Raw genomic sequence first — 15,307 nt, forward strand, 5'->3', positions numbered from 1 at the left:
AAGCTCATTCAAAAGTAGGCGAAGGATATGAACAGACACTTTACAAAAAAAGACATACATGAGGCCAACAAAAATATGAAAAAAATGCTCATCATCACTGGTCATTAGAGAAATGCAAATCAAAACTACATTGAGATACCATCTCACGCCAGTTAGAATGGCGATCATTAAAAAATCTGGAGACAACAGATGCTGGAGAGGATGTGGAGAAATAGGAACACTTTTACACTGTTGGTGAGAGTGTAAATTAATTCAACCATTGTGGAAGACAGTGTGGCGATTCCTCAAGGACCTAGAAATAGAAATTCCATTTGACCCAGCAATCCCATTACTGAGTATATATCCAAAGGATTATAAATTGTTCTATTATAAGGACACATGCACACGAATGTTCATTGAGGCACTGTTTACAATAGCAAAGACCTGGAACCAACCCAAATGCCCATCGATGATAGACTGGACAGGGAAAATGTGGCACATACACACCATGGAATATTATGCAGCAATAAAAAACGATGAGTTCCTGTCCTTTGTAGGGACATGGATGAACCTGGAAACCATCATTCTCAGCAAACTGACACAAGAGCAGAAAATCAAACACCGCATGTTCTCACTCATAGGCGGGTGTTGAACAATAAGAACACATGGACACAGGGAGGGGAGCATCACACCCTGGGGTCTGTTGGGGGAAAATAGGGGAGGAACAGTGGGGGGCGGGGAGGTGGGGAGAGATAGCATGGGGAGAAATGCCAGATATAGGTGAAGGGGAGGAAGGCAGCAAATCACGCTGCCACGTGTGTACCTATGCAACAATCTTGCATGTTCTTCACATGTACCCCAGAACCTAAAATGCAATAAATAATAAATAAATAAAAAGAAAAAAAAAGTACCAAAAGTTAAAAAAAAGAAAGAAAGAAATTTCACATTAACTGGCTCTCTGAAAAGTTATGCTGACTCAGATTCCTGTGAATCTACTGCGGTGCCATTTGCTGAAATCTTTATTCAAGGTCTACAAACTCAACCTGGCTTATTTGCTCATTTTAAATCTACACTTTCCGTTTTATGCAACTATTAAAAGATTAAAACTTCAGGTATTCATTCTGTATCAAGAATTGGTAAATATCAAGATAGTTCAATAAAATTTGGAAAATCATCGAAATTACCACTAGTTGTAATTTTATCATTACTCATTACCCTTTTTTTTTTTTTTTTTTTGAGATGGAGTCTCGCTCTGTCACCCAGGCTGGAGTGCAGTCGTGCGATCTCGGCTCACTGCAACCTCCGCCTCCTGAGTTCAAGCGATTCTCCTGCCTCAGCCTCCCGAGTAGCTGGGATTACAGGCGTGGGCCACCACGCCTGGCTAATTTTTGTATTTTTAGTAAACAGAGTTTCGTCACGTTGGGCAGGCTGGTCTCAAACTCCTGACTGCAGGTGATCCGCCTGCCTCAGCTTCCCAAAGTGCTGGGATTGCAAGCAGGAGCAACCGTGCCCAGCCTTATTACACAATTTTTTTTTTTTTTGAGACGGAGTCTCACTCCGTTGCCAGGCTGGAGTGCAATGGCAGCTCACTGCAACCTCCGCCTCCCGGGTTCAAGTCATTCTCCTGCCTCAGCCTCCAGAGTAGCTGGAATTACAGGCACACGCCACCACACCCAGCTAATTTTTGTATTTTTCGTAGAGATGGGGTTTCACCATGTTGCCCAGGATGGTCTCGATCTCCTGACCTCATGATCCACCCGCCTCGGCCTCCCAAAGTGCTGGGATTCCAGGTGTGAGTCACTGCGCCTGGTCTATTACAGAATGTTTAAGTCCACTACCCCTTGGTAAAGTCTGAAGATCTGTCCAGGTGTGAAGGATCGTAATTACGCCGCTGCTGGGGAAATGGGTGGCCTGTCGCATCTGCATAGCTCTTTCTCTTGACCACATTTGCCTTTGCATGCTTTTAAATATTTTTTATTTCTCTATCAAATTACATTTATTCTTGAATCCTTTAGGAGAGCTTCCTGTGGGAAATTTAGAGTGCATTTAGAACCACGCCAGGATTAATGTTAATTAGCTTCTTAGGGTTTGCAAAGCACTGCAGCTCCACGGAGGTACAGGAAGTGTCCCTTCAGCACAGGACAGGATGGAGTGGAACTAAAGAAGCGTCCTGGAGCGCCAAACCTGGGGCTTGATGGGCGCGATCCTGCACATCCTCTCAGAGGACCTGCCTCGGAGCTGTCTGGCTTGCCAAATCACTACATTTAGCCTACAAAGGGCCAAGAGTTTTCTTCTTGTCTGGAGCCACAGGGCTCAGAACAGTGTTCTTTCTTTTTTTCCTGAGACAGACTCTGGCTCTGTCACCCAGGCTGGAGTGCAGAGGTGACATCTCGGCTCACTGCAACCTCTGCCTCCCAGGTTCAAGCGATTCTCCTGCCTCAGCCTCCTGAGTAGCTGGGATTACAAGTGCATGCCACAACACCTGGCTAATTTCTGTATATTTAGTAGAGACGAGGTTTCACCATGTTGCCCAGGCTGGTCTGGAACTCCTGACCTCATGATCCACCCACCTCAGCCTCCCAAAGTGCTGGAATTACTGGCGTGAGCCACTGTGCCCAGCCCAGTGTTCTATTTTTATGATGACAAAAAAAAACCTAAGTCAAAAGGTATTTGTTGACTCACACACTCCAAGGGTCCATGGCTCAGGCTTGGCTCGTTCCAGGGGCTCAATGAACTCAGGATTTAATCTCAGCAGAAAAGTCGCAGGGAGGGAATATTATTGGCCACAGTGATGTCACATGCCTATCCCTAGACCAATCACTGTGCCCAAGGGGATGGAATATGCTAATTGCCCAGGACTGAGTTACAGGTGCGACCTTGGGGCTGGAAGGGAGGTCAGCCCCATCTATACATCACATAGCCTGACAGTGAGGGAGGGTGGCTCTCCCAAAATGCAAAACCTAAGCTTTGACCCTACAGCTCAGTAAACCCCAATTTTGTTGTTGTTGGGTTTGTTTTTTAGTTTTGTTTTTAGACAAGGTCTCACTCAGTCGCCCAGGCCGGAGTGCAGTGGTGCAATCTCAGCTCACTGCAACCTCTGCCTCCTGAATTCAAGCGATTCTCCTGCCTCAGCCTCCTGAGTACTGGAACTACAGGCTCCCAAAACCACACCCAGCTAATTTTTGTATTTTTAGTAAAGACAGGGTTTTGCCATGTTGGCCAGGCCGATCTCAAACTCCTAACCTCAAGTGCTTCATCTGCCTTTGCCTCCCAAAGTGTTGGGATTACGGGCATGAGCCACAGCGCCCAGCCTGGAGTTTTTCTTTCTTTTTTTTTTTTTTTTTTTTAAAAAAACAAACAAACAAACAAAAACAAGGTCTCACTCAGTCTCCCAAGCTGGAATGCAGCAATGCAATCATAGTTCACTGCAGCCTCAACCTACTGGACTCAAGCGATCCTCCCGCCCGTGTCCCGAGTGGCTGGGAAGACGGGCATGCAGCACCACGCCCAGCTGCTGAATTCTCTTCCAGCGTGTCGGGATCTCGTCCTCCTGCTTCCCTGACTGAGAGGAGGAAACCTCACCAGTATCAGTGCAGAGGTCCGGCTGTGAGTATTCTCTAACACCTAATAAAATAATTATGGTCATTTTGTCCTACTGTTTATTAAGACCTTCCCAGGTGACAAACCCGTTAGCCATCCCAGTAATACTGAAGGACGTATTTTATCCCCATTTTGCAGCTGAGAAAACTGAGCCTCTAGGGCTTAATCAGTTTGTTCCAGGTCATCCAAATGGCAGAGTGAGGATGTGAACTGAGACCTAGCTATCCCCAGGGCCCTCTCCGAGCCACCACAGGGCTCTCCCTCCATCTCTTGAGAAAGTGATTCCACATGCCAAGACCCAGAGCCACCTACAGAGGGACAGAACACTGTCACTGGGTCACAGCCACCCCTCAGGAGCTGTATCTGTGGTGTGGCCACACCGTTGTTCATCACTGAGTATTATGTAACTTCCTCGATCCATGTTGAACGCAAACAGGGAATAACAAGTGGGCTATTAGAGCTGATGATGGAACCTCAGGAACAGAATCTGATTGGCTGGGAAAGCCAGGAGCTGCTAAAAACACTGGGATCCCTGCCATGAAAATTCACGTGCACTAAAGACGCAAGGTGCTGAGCTCTGCATCAGCCTCCAAGCAGACCTCACATCTGTTCTGGGACAAGGGACGCCACTGCATTTATTAAACACAACTGTTGAAGTCACCCTGGGTATAGCATCCTAGGAACCATGCCATCTATATTTCATTGTGATCATCTCCTTGACATTTATAAATTCATAACGTGTAATGAACTAACCTGAAATGGAAGTCTTTTATTAATTGCATGAAACAGAGAGTGTACATTAAAGAGGAATAAATAAAACAAACAAGATCGAGTTTGTAGACCTCAAGTAAACCGGCCACGGAAAAAGCCTATGTCCGTGTGACTCCTTGGGATTTGAGGACTGGGCCAGTAGCTGAGATGGGTCTCTGAGGGGCCAATGGCTTCCCTCATTCCCTCATCGTGGAGGAGGTTGTGAAGGCGGGGGTGAGGGCTCCCACCAAGATTGCAGACGCTGTTAGGTGTGATGCCTTTTGCTGATTTCTGCTGCAGATTTCAGAAACACAAGTGAGTCTGTGAGCTGGACATGCTTGTGTTGCCTGAATTCCCAAGGCACACTCAGATGCTCTGGACACTCAAGGACACGCACGCCCCTGGACTCGGCAGCGTGTGACGTCTCCCAGAGGCCAGCTCCTCCCTCCCCAGCCAGCACCATCGTCCCAGGGTCTCCCTAGTGTCCACCATCAGCAGGTTCCTGGGCTGGATGGAAAGGCATCTAGAGCTTTCCTCTACCCTGGTGTCTTCCTTTTATGGCCATTGCAAAGGCAGAACATCAAAGTCACATGACACATGACTTCTTTCCTTTCTAGTCACAAATTCTGGAGAATTCAGGCAAGCGTGATGTAACTGAGGCAGGAGACAGAAACTTCAGGCTGAGCAGCCCTGGAGTCTGGAAAATAGCCAGGGTTGTTCTAAGTAACCTTGAGTTCGTGGACAGGAGGGGTGACAAGGAGGGAGAGTTGCAGGGCAGAGACTCAGGAGCAGTGGGAGGGGACATGGAGAGACACTGCCATCTAGTTCCACTGAAGGGTGAGAGAACACTGTATCTGTCAGCAATGGCCACAGTCATGCTGTGTAACAAACCACCAGGAACTTGGGTGGCTTCCACAATGATTCATTCTTGCTCACACGCCTACAGTTTGGCTGAGGATCCACTGACCCAGGCTGGGCTCAGCTGGGCTTTTCTGCCAGCTGTGGGCTGGTCCCAGCGTCTAGAGGTTTCTCCTTCTCTTTGGACCAGCAGATGAATCATGGCAGGGCTGTCTCAAGGCAATGACGGAAACACAATAGGGGAAGCCCTTTCAAGGGTGTGCTGGCGTCAAGCCTGCTAATGTCCCATCAGCCAAAGCATGTCGCATGGGCAAGTGCAAAGCCAAGGAGGTGAAGAAGGACATTCTGCACTTATCAGGAAAAATGGCAACATCACATGGCAAAGACTGTGCATACTGAGAGTTGAAGAATTGGGAAGGACCACACAGTCTACCACAAACGTGTCTATACCATCCCTTGCACATCACCGCCAAGGCTGCAGCAGCTAGGTTTTGGTTTAGCTATCAGTAACAGAAAAAAAAAAAATGGCTTCAACAGATAGAACTTTGTTTATCTCAAATTCTTTAAGTCCAGAGGTGGCCAGAATAAAGCGGGCATAGTGCTGCATGGTGTCAAGAACCCAGATTCCTTCTATTTTGTTGCTTCATTATGACTGGCCTTCAGTTCCCAAGTCACTTTATAGTCCAAAGTGGCTGCTGAGCTCCAGCCATCACATTCAAATTCCAACAATCAGGAAAGCGGTAGAGAAGGACCTGGTTTCTCCATTTAAAAACACTTCCTGGGAGGGTAACACACACACACTTTCATTTCCAACCCATTGGTCAGAACTTTGAACACAGTCACATTAAACAGCAAGGAAGGCTAAGAGATGTACCTCTTTATTCTAGGGGGCCAGTTAGAATTAGTTTTCTGTTCGTTTGCAAAAAGGAGAAGGGAGATTGGGAGAAAACAACAGTCTTTGTCACAAAGACCAGTAGGGAGGACTGTCCCCACCCAAACCCACCTATTGGTCATTGCGTTAACGAAAACACTTTGGTTTGCAAGTAAAAGAAGCCCCCTGAAGGGAGGCTGTGCGAAGACAGGAATTTATTACACGAGTCCAGGGCTGCTTCACCAAACCCACGGGCATGGGCACAGCTGGGTCACGGGAGTGAGCTGGAAGCCAGGTGGCTTTGCAGGAAGCACGGAAAGCCCCTGCTCTCTGCTTCTCCTCCCGCGCCAGCTCCAGTCTTCCCGCTGGAAGCAGATGGGCATTCTCTATGTCTCCATCCACGTGGCAAAGAAAATGGCCAGCAAGAGGCCAGAGTTAGCCACCCCTATGGTCAAGAGAAGGCTGAGGCTGCCATCTCTTGGTCCTGGGGAGGCCACCGGAGGGGACATTCATTCCTGGCTGGCCAGTAGCATCCTCCTTGTCTCTGTATCAGAGCCAGTTCCCTTTGGAGAATCACCTCCCTCAGGACTCCCTGCCCGCTCCTAGCCAAGGGTGGGCGTGAGCCAGGTCAGACCCATCAGACCCGCCCTTTCAAACACATTCCTCCAGGAATGGGGCCGAGGGAGCAAGCTTGCCTGGACCACCCACTTCTAGCCTGGTTCTCCAGTCTCCTGCTGACTCCATGAGCTTCCCCATTGCTTGCCGCTGTTATCCACAGTTTGGTTTCTGTCACTTGCAACCAAGTAATCCTGTCTGGCAAGATCACTCCACCCTCCCTGGGCCAGGTATGCTAGGGACAGGGTCACTGCTCCAACACTTTCCGTGGTGACCACAAGGAGGGGGCAGACCAGTCAACAGATGTCACACAGATGTCCCTCTCCATGCCCTTTGACCCTGCCTCTTGGGACTTGGGGTGAAGGGGAAACAGCACAGGCTCCCACATCAGAAACTATCATAGTTCAAATCCCAGCTCTGCCACTCACCGGCTGTGTGATCTCAGGCAGGCAGCTCAGACTCTCTGAGCCTCAGTTTTACCATTTATACAATGGGGTTGGTGATGGCTGTTATGCTTTGAGTTGGGCTGAGGCTTAGAATATGTCCATAGGCAATGTGCTTGGCACAGACTAGGTGCTCAGCAAGTAGCAGCCATTATTAACTTACTGGATTTTACAGCGGGGGCAGGGGATACACACACTGGACTTTGCTTTGGGCCTTGCCCTTCCCCCAGCAGCCCACCCCCAACTCCCACGGCACTCCATCCTCTGAGGCATGGGTCAGCAGAGTTTTCTGTAAAGGGCCAGATAATAGGAAATAGTTTAGGCTTTGTAAACCATACAGCATCTCTGTTGTAGATTCTTCTCTTTTTTCTATTTAAAAATCCAAAAACCATTCTTAGCTGAAGGGCCTTTACAGAAACTGGGGATGGGCCGGACTTGGCCCACGAACTGGAGTCTGCCCCTGCCTAGGAAATAGCTCTGCTCATCCCAAAACCAAGCAAGTCCATGAGAGCTCCCCAGACATCATGGGGCAGCATGGAGAACAGAGAACACCAGGGGGTCTGCCATCAGTCACCCCCAGGGACGTGGGTCTACCATCACTCATCCCCAGGCATCTCAGGTGTACCCGTTCCTTCTTCAGAACCAAGCAAGGGGACTCTCAGAACACAACTAAAAATATCTGAATGGTGAAGTCCCTACCCTGCAGGGCACTGCCCATGAATGATTTCACCAAATAAAGGTATGCTGGATCTATCCCCATTCTGCAAATGAGGAAGATGAGGCCCAGAGAGGTTAAGTAACTGGACTAAGGTCACACAGCTAACAAGTGTCAGAACCACGATCTGAACTCCAATCAGTCTTTCTACTCCCATCCTTGGTTTCTCCTAGCTCTGTGATTTACAAGACAAACTCACCTTCCACCCCTAGATGTGGATGCTCTGAGCCTGACACTGACCACAGGCTGACCCTGAGGTCAGGGCTGCTTGGCTACTGCCATCAATGAGTGCCCACCAGCCCCTGGGACCCACTTGGACCGGGCCAGGAGCCCTCTCTCCCTATTGAAGCAAGGCCTAATTTCCAGAGCTCTTCGGGAGAGCTCATGCAGCTAAAAGGAGAGGCTGTAAACACTAAATATAACTGCTTGAAGCGGCGCTGACAGTTCCTTGCAGAACGGAGGCCCTGATTATATAACGAAGCTGCCTGGGGAAGAGAGACTTGTGCCTGCTCAGGTTTTTCCAAAAAGAAAAAAGAAAAATCAGATAAAGAAAGTTAAAACTGTGCTCCTTAAGCCTCATTCATTCATTCCCTGGACAGAAACGTATTAAGCCCTGCCTGTGAGCTAGGCACTATCGCAGGCACTGGGGACGTGACAGCAAATCTCACAGACAAAATTCCCTGCACTTGTGAAGCCGCCAGCCTAGTGCAGGGAGACAGACCATAACCAAAGGAGTAAGTACACTACGGAGCAGGGTGGGGAAAAACGCTGCAGAGTCAAACAGGCAAACACAGTATTTTTAGAGTGGAAGGAGTCGGTTTTTAGCAGGGAGGGAATCTGAAAAGATGACATGTGAGCAAATACAGAGTGAGAGAAGGAGCTACTCCGAGGTCTACAGGGAGGGGCTTTCGGGCAGGGGCAGAACGCGCACAAGCCCTAAGGTGGGACCACGCGCCCAGTACAGAGGCACAAGCGGAAACCCACGGAGAAGAGTGCTCCCAGCAACCATGACACCAGAGCTGTAGCCACCAACAAGCAGGTGTGGTTGGGCCGGTGGGGGCGTGGAAATGGCTCTCATGGGGAAGAAGAATGAGCGTTGATTCATTCTGACTTCCTTGGGTAGGCAGAGTTCTAGGATGGCCCCTAAGATTCCTGCCCAGGAGGCCATGACTATGATGGATTTCACACCTGTAATTAGTTGTTACAGGGTACAGCTGACCCTGAGACAGGGCGATCAGCTTGGGTGACCCCTTAAAAGAGACTGGACTCTTTCTGCAATCAGGGATTGGAGGTGTGAGAGATTCGAAGTGAGGGAGATTCTCCACTGCTGGCTTTGAAGATGAAATAAGCCAACGAGAAGACATGTGGGGGCCTCCAGGAGCTTCCTTGGGGACAGCCAGCAAGGAAACAGGGACCCCAGTGTGACCACCACAGAAACTCAACGCCCACACGACACCAACCTTGAGCACAAGCTTGGCGGAGGGTCCCAGGCTCCAGATGAGGACACAGCCCAGCCGACCCCTTGATTACAGCCTGGTGAGACCCTGAGCAGAGAACCCTGCCCACGCCGTGCCTGGATGCCCCGTCTACAGAACTGGAACGAGTAAGTGGGGTTTGTTTTCAGCTGCTAAGTTTGGAGTAACTTGCTACATAGCGACAGAAAACAGATACATATTCATTAAATATCTTTGAGCACACACTACACACCATACCTTGTTAGGTGCTGGAGACATAGCCATGGGCAAGACAGACAAGACTCCTGTCCACACGGAGCTTACATTCAAACTGGGAAAATGGACAATGGGCAAGAAACCCACAATGGACACAACAATTCATAAGACACCATGAGAGGGAGGTAACAGCAGGACAATGGGCTAACGGTCTAAGTTTCTTTTTCTTTTTAGGGTCTTGCTCTGTCACCGAGGCAGAAGTGCAGTGGCCTGATCACAGCTCCCTGCAGCCTTGACCTCCAGGCTCAAGTGATCCTCCCACCTCAAACTCCCAAGTAGCTGGGACTACAGGTACACATCACCACTCCCCACTAATTTTTTTTTTTCTTTTTTTTTTTGTAGAGACGGGGTTTCGCCATCCTGCCCGGGCTGGTCTGGAACTTCTGGGCTCAAGTGATCTGCCTGCCTCAGCCTCCCAAAGTGCTGAGATTATGAGCCACCACACCTGGCCAATGGGTTAAGTTTCAATGGCCCATGACCACAAACCGGCCCCCAGCAGACAGAATCTTTAGCGCAATCGCCTCTCCAAAGCCCTGTGCGATTTGGCTCACCCATCTCCAGCCTCCTCTCCTGTTGTTCTGTCCTCTCTCCTGTGCTGGATCCTCCTGGACATCCTTCTCTTTCCCAAACATACCATGTTGTTCCCACGTCACGGCCTTCACACCTGCTGCTCCCTCTGCCTAGAACACCCTTCCCCCAGATCGCCGCATGGCTAGCTTCCTCTCATCTTTAAGGCTTCTCCTGAAATTCCCTTCCTCTGAGGCCTTTGCTGCCCACCCCATCTAAAGAAGCCCCCCCACCCATGAATCTATTGACCTACCATGTTTTATTGTCTGTAAGGCACGTGTCATTCTCGTAAGTCATTTACTAATTCGCTTGTCGATGGCTTATTTCCTCCCCTGGAATACAAGCTCCACTTCTGCAGAAACGGTCCTTTCATCACTGTTTCCCTGAGACTAGAACAGTTCCTGGCCCGGCACAGACACTCGGGAAATATCTGTTGACTGAATGACTGGAAAATTCCTTTGATCAGCCAGTGCTTGTTTTCGTTTCTTCCACGGGGAATAAAAAAAGCACTGAAAAACGGAATAATTCATAGGAAAACGAAAATCCTAAGCAATCGTGAGACAGCCATTTGCATAATGACAAGCGTCTGATTCATAATAGGATCCCACCTCCGAAGTGAAATGTCCGCTATTCAGATGCAGTCAGGCCCCAAGAAAGGGCTCAGATACACAGGAGCGGCGATACAAGGGTAGGGGTCCAAATCCGCCAGGGCTGCTGCTCCCCAGCGTAACAGTCTCAGCTGCTGCCATCTAGAACTTGCCAGCTATTCCCGACACCGTCAGCTGTCTAACCCAACACCCGCTCCCAACTTCTCTCTTTGTCCCTTGCCTCCTCGAATAAGAAGGGGTGGGAAAGCTAAATACCCCTTTTCCTAGACTCTCCTGCAGGCCTACTGCTGTCCAGTGAGATGAAATAAAAGGGTCTGGAGATCCTCTGGGAATACCTTCAACTACCTAAAAAATAGAACCGAGGTGCCTAACCAGGCCCTATCCCTTTTTCCTGCTTAAATGTAGCCTTGATGGCTGGAGTCACAGCAATCATTTTGTGACCATGAAGAGAAGGTCAAGAGAATCACGGAGATTTTCGGTCCTTATGTCACTAAGCAGCTTTATCATTATCCATAAATAACCACCTCTAAAATTCTTAGTATATGAGAAAAATAAATCCCAATGAGGCCACAATGGTGGGGTTTCCTGGTTGTTTGCAAGCAAAAACATTTCTTGCTAATATGCTGACTATGTGGGTACAAACAGCTTCACTTAAGTGAATGAAACTGTCTTTTGCCCAAAGCAGTTGCATACCCACTATCTAACCTCATCATGGCAACGTCCCCTGAGAGTTTGCATGGGCAGACTTTAGATCCTCCACATTAGGCAAAAAAATCCACGATTCAGAGAGGTTAAGTGACTTGTCCCAGCATCACACAGCCATACAATGAAGCTTGAAACTCGGAACTAAAACCTGAGCCAGGCACAGGCATTCATGCCTGTTATCCTGGCACTTTGGGAAGCCAAGGTGGGAGGATAACTTGTGCCCAGGAGTTCAAGACCAGTCTGGACAATATAGTGAGACCCCGTGGTTACAAATTTATATATATATATATATATATATATATATATATATATATATATATATAAATTAGCTTGGCATGGTGGTGCACGGCTGTGGTCCCAGCTACTTATGAGGCTAAGAGAGAAGGATCCCTTGAGCCTAAGAGGTGAAGGCTGCAGTGAGCTATAATCATGCCACTGTACCCCAGTATGGATGACAGAGCAAGACTTCGTCTCAATAAATAAATACTAAAACCTGGACTTCCAAATTTCCAGTCCAACTTATGGAAAGACAAGAACCAATAATATAAAACAAGATCCCTGGGGCAGCTCTAATAAACCTAAAAGCTTCCCTTGTACATTTCTGCTTTAGGCTCAGAGAAAACTGTCATAACCCACTTAGAAACCCAGGACCCAAGTGTTCCAGTCTCAAAGTAGTGTTGTGGCCAGTGTAACATCGTCCATCAACCAAAAGGGAACTCCGGCATAACTTACGGTCCTTATTTGCATTTCTTGAATACAATAAAGACAACACGTGGTTCACAGAAATATTTCTGAAAATTCTCCTCTCCTCCCTGATCCATGCCCTTCACGCTCCATCCCTCCTCTCAGTTCTCCAAACTCTCCCCAAATCTCTCCTCCCAGCCTCTTGTGTCCTTCTTCCTGTTCCACTTGTCGATTTATTGTCACTCAGGTCCAAAGCCGCCCTTCTTTGCCATGTCTGGCGATCCTGGAGCTGGGCCCTGGAAACCTTTCTCCTTTGCCAGCGGGCAGAATGCCCAGCTTTGCCCGTAGAAGACATGGGTCACCTGTACAGCTATATGGCAGGAGAGCGCGTCCACTCAGTTCCAGTCCTCCTCTCCTACTGCAAGCAGCTCTCAGCCAGCTTCAGTGACCCTCTCAGGCCATGCTCTCCTCATTTGGTGGCCATTTCCACAGTGGCCTTGAGGGATCCTCAGCTACACTCCCCCTACACAGCGGCTCCTTCCGTTCGAGCTTCACCCATCCCCTCAGGCCATGCTCACCACACCCAGCAAGCAGCTTCAACCAACCAGCTTTCACTCTGCCCTTGAACCATGTTACCCTTGAACCATGAACCATGTTGACTCTCCCCACCATGTTGGGCATTTCTTAGAGAACAGCTGTGGCCCCTCACATGCTCTGGCAATGGCAGACGGTATATATGGACCAGCTGCAGGCTTCGTTGTTCGACAATGTCCTCATCCAGCAAATTGTATATTCTCGTAGTAGCTACGTTCTCTTGGAAGAAGACTGGTTCTTGGTCTCAGGGACTAGAATCGTTCTAGGTCCATAGTTCTTCACTCTCCCTTTCTCCTCAGTCTAAAGGTAGTAGTAATTTTTTTTTTTTTTAAGAAATTGATGTTTGTTTTCCATCAACCTTACGCCCGTGTTGCTTAGGAGCCCGTGTAAGAACAGCTAAGACCATTCAGTGGTTGCTGCTACCCATTCAGTGGCCTGAGCAGTGGGAGCTGCAGACCAGTCTTCCGTGGCAGGCTGGGCGCTCCAATCTTCAGTAGGGACCTGCTGAACAGGCACAGAGGCCACCTGCACGCCTTCAGAGCAGCCTGCAGCCTCAGGCTGAGTAGCAGAGAACGCAGGAGCTGGAGCGGTCCACTCACCCTGAAACTCCCCCTTGGCTACAGCCTCTTCGGCTGCAGCCTGCTCTTCTTTTTCATCTCTTGAGGATCTCTGTAGACGTAGAGACGAGGTGTGACCTCCCACGAGTGTTCACGGGAAATGGTGCCACGCACGCGCAGAACTTCCCGAGCCAGCGTCCACCACACCAAACCCACTGAGTGAGCTCCCTTGTTGTTGCATGGGATGGTGATGTCCACACAGCGCAGAGGAGAGTCTGTGTGACACAGAGCAATGGCAGGTAGGTTAACATAAGACGCCTCCGTGAGAGGCTGGTGCTCAGCCCTGGGGTCAGTAACCGCAAGCAGCCGTGGCTCCCGGAAGGCTGCCTGAATCCGGTTAGTGAAGGTTCCAGGAGTGAAGCGGCAGCACTTGGAGTGGCTCCAGTGGAGCAGCCAACTTCAGCACGGCCCTCTGGTCAGTATTCCTGGAGGATATGACACTGACATCAGCGGGGTTTTCAATGGCAACAATGGCACGAGCTGCCAGCAGAAGCTTCTCCCAGGTCATCTCCCGATTTATGATGTAGACGCCATCACTTTTCCTTTTACAAATATACTGTTCCATCTGGAAGTCAAGGTCAGTGCCAAGTGGGTTCCTGCTGGAAGAAACTTAAGGACATTTGCAGGAAATCAAGGGCTCCAGACATTGTGAAAGTTTTTCTTTAAGTTACGATGCGAATCCAGAACAATACTGTATGGACCCTTCCATGGGTAGCGCAGAAAGGTAGTAGTAACCTTTTTATACCTGATACTTCGAGACCCCTTAAAGTCCTCTTCGACCCCATTAAGTTAAGCACGTCTTACTAGTTAATCATTCTTTTTTGCTGTCTTTTTTCTGAGACAGTCTCTGTCATGCAGACTAGAGTGCAATGGTGCAATCTCAGCTCGCTGCAACCTCCGCCTCCCAGGTTCAAGGGATTCTCCTGTCTCAGCCTCCCCAGTAGCTGGGACTGCAGATGGGTGCTACTACACCTAGCTAATTTCTGTAATTTTAGTAGAGATGAAGTTTTGCCTTGCTGGCCAGGCTGGTCTCAAACTCCTGACCTCAGGTGATTCACCTGCCTCGGCCTCCCAAAGTCCTGGGATTACAGGTATGACACTGTGCCCAGCCCTGTGGTCTTTTTTTTTTTGGACAGGGTCTTGCCCTGCCACCCAGGCTGGAGTGCTGGAGTGCAGTGGTGCTATCATAGCTCACTGCATCTTCAGTCTCCTATGCTCAAGCGATCTTCCCACCTCAGACTCTCAAGTACCTGGGACTACAGGCAGGTACCGCCATGCCCAACTTTTTTTTATTTTTTGTAGAGACCCAGGCTGGTCTAAAACTCCTGACTTCAAGTGATCCTCCCACCTTGGCCTCCCAAAGTGCTGGAATTATATGTGTGAGCCACCGTGCCCAGCAATAATTCTATACATTGGACTTTCCCAGTTCAAGGTACCGGTGTGGTATCAGCCAGGGTCTCCTGATAGGCCCCTGACTTATATAGAACTAGTTAAGAAAGTGGTGGTTCTAGATACAGACAGACCTACAGAAGTGAGATTTGGAGACTCGGTCATGCCTTTGGAGTTGGATGCCATACGGGGATTTTGACCATGTGAAATGAGAGAGCAGTGACCCATGGCATGCAGTGCCACCATAGTGAATCAGTCACACTATCACCTGTGGTTGGTTCTGACAACGTGCTGACCAAAGCACATGCCTCGGGAAGGTAGGTGGCTGAGGCACTTGACATGATGGCCATGACGACAGCCTCAAGAGCTGTAGTGTGTGATGGATGCTCCTGCGAGCACTGCAGCACTTACAGGAAAATAAAATGGAATTTCAGGTCCCTTGACTCATATCAAAGCACAGTCCTAGAGCCAAAGAGCTTCATGCCCTTAATGAAAATTCTTATTTATCATAGCCTAGCTTATTTACATTAGCCAGGGCTAATGCTACTGAAAATAAAAAAACACAGTTGAATTGTGTGGGTT

The 15,307-nt window shown here is 48.9% G+C and overlaps 1 pseudogene; it reads right to left on the minus strand.

Moving 5' to 3' along the window:
* Positions 1-13,115: 13,115 nt before the first annotated feature.
* On the minus strand, positions 13,116-13,983 carry LOC141584981 (small ribosomal subunit protein uS2-like; annotated as a pseudogene).
* Positions 13,984-15,307: the final 1,324 nt, after the last annotated feature.

This window comes from Saimiri boliviensis, chromosome 7 (genome assembly GCF_048565385.1).
Source record: "Saimiri boliviensis isolate mSaiBol1 chromosome 7, mSaiBol1.pri, whole genome shotgun sequence".
NCBI classification, from domain to species: Eukaryota; Metazoa; Chordata; class Mammalia; order Primates; family Cebidae; genus Saimiri; species Saimiri boliviensis.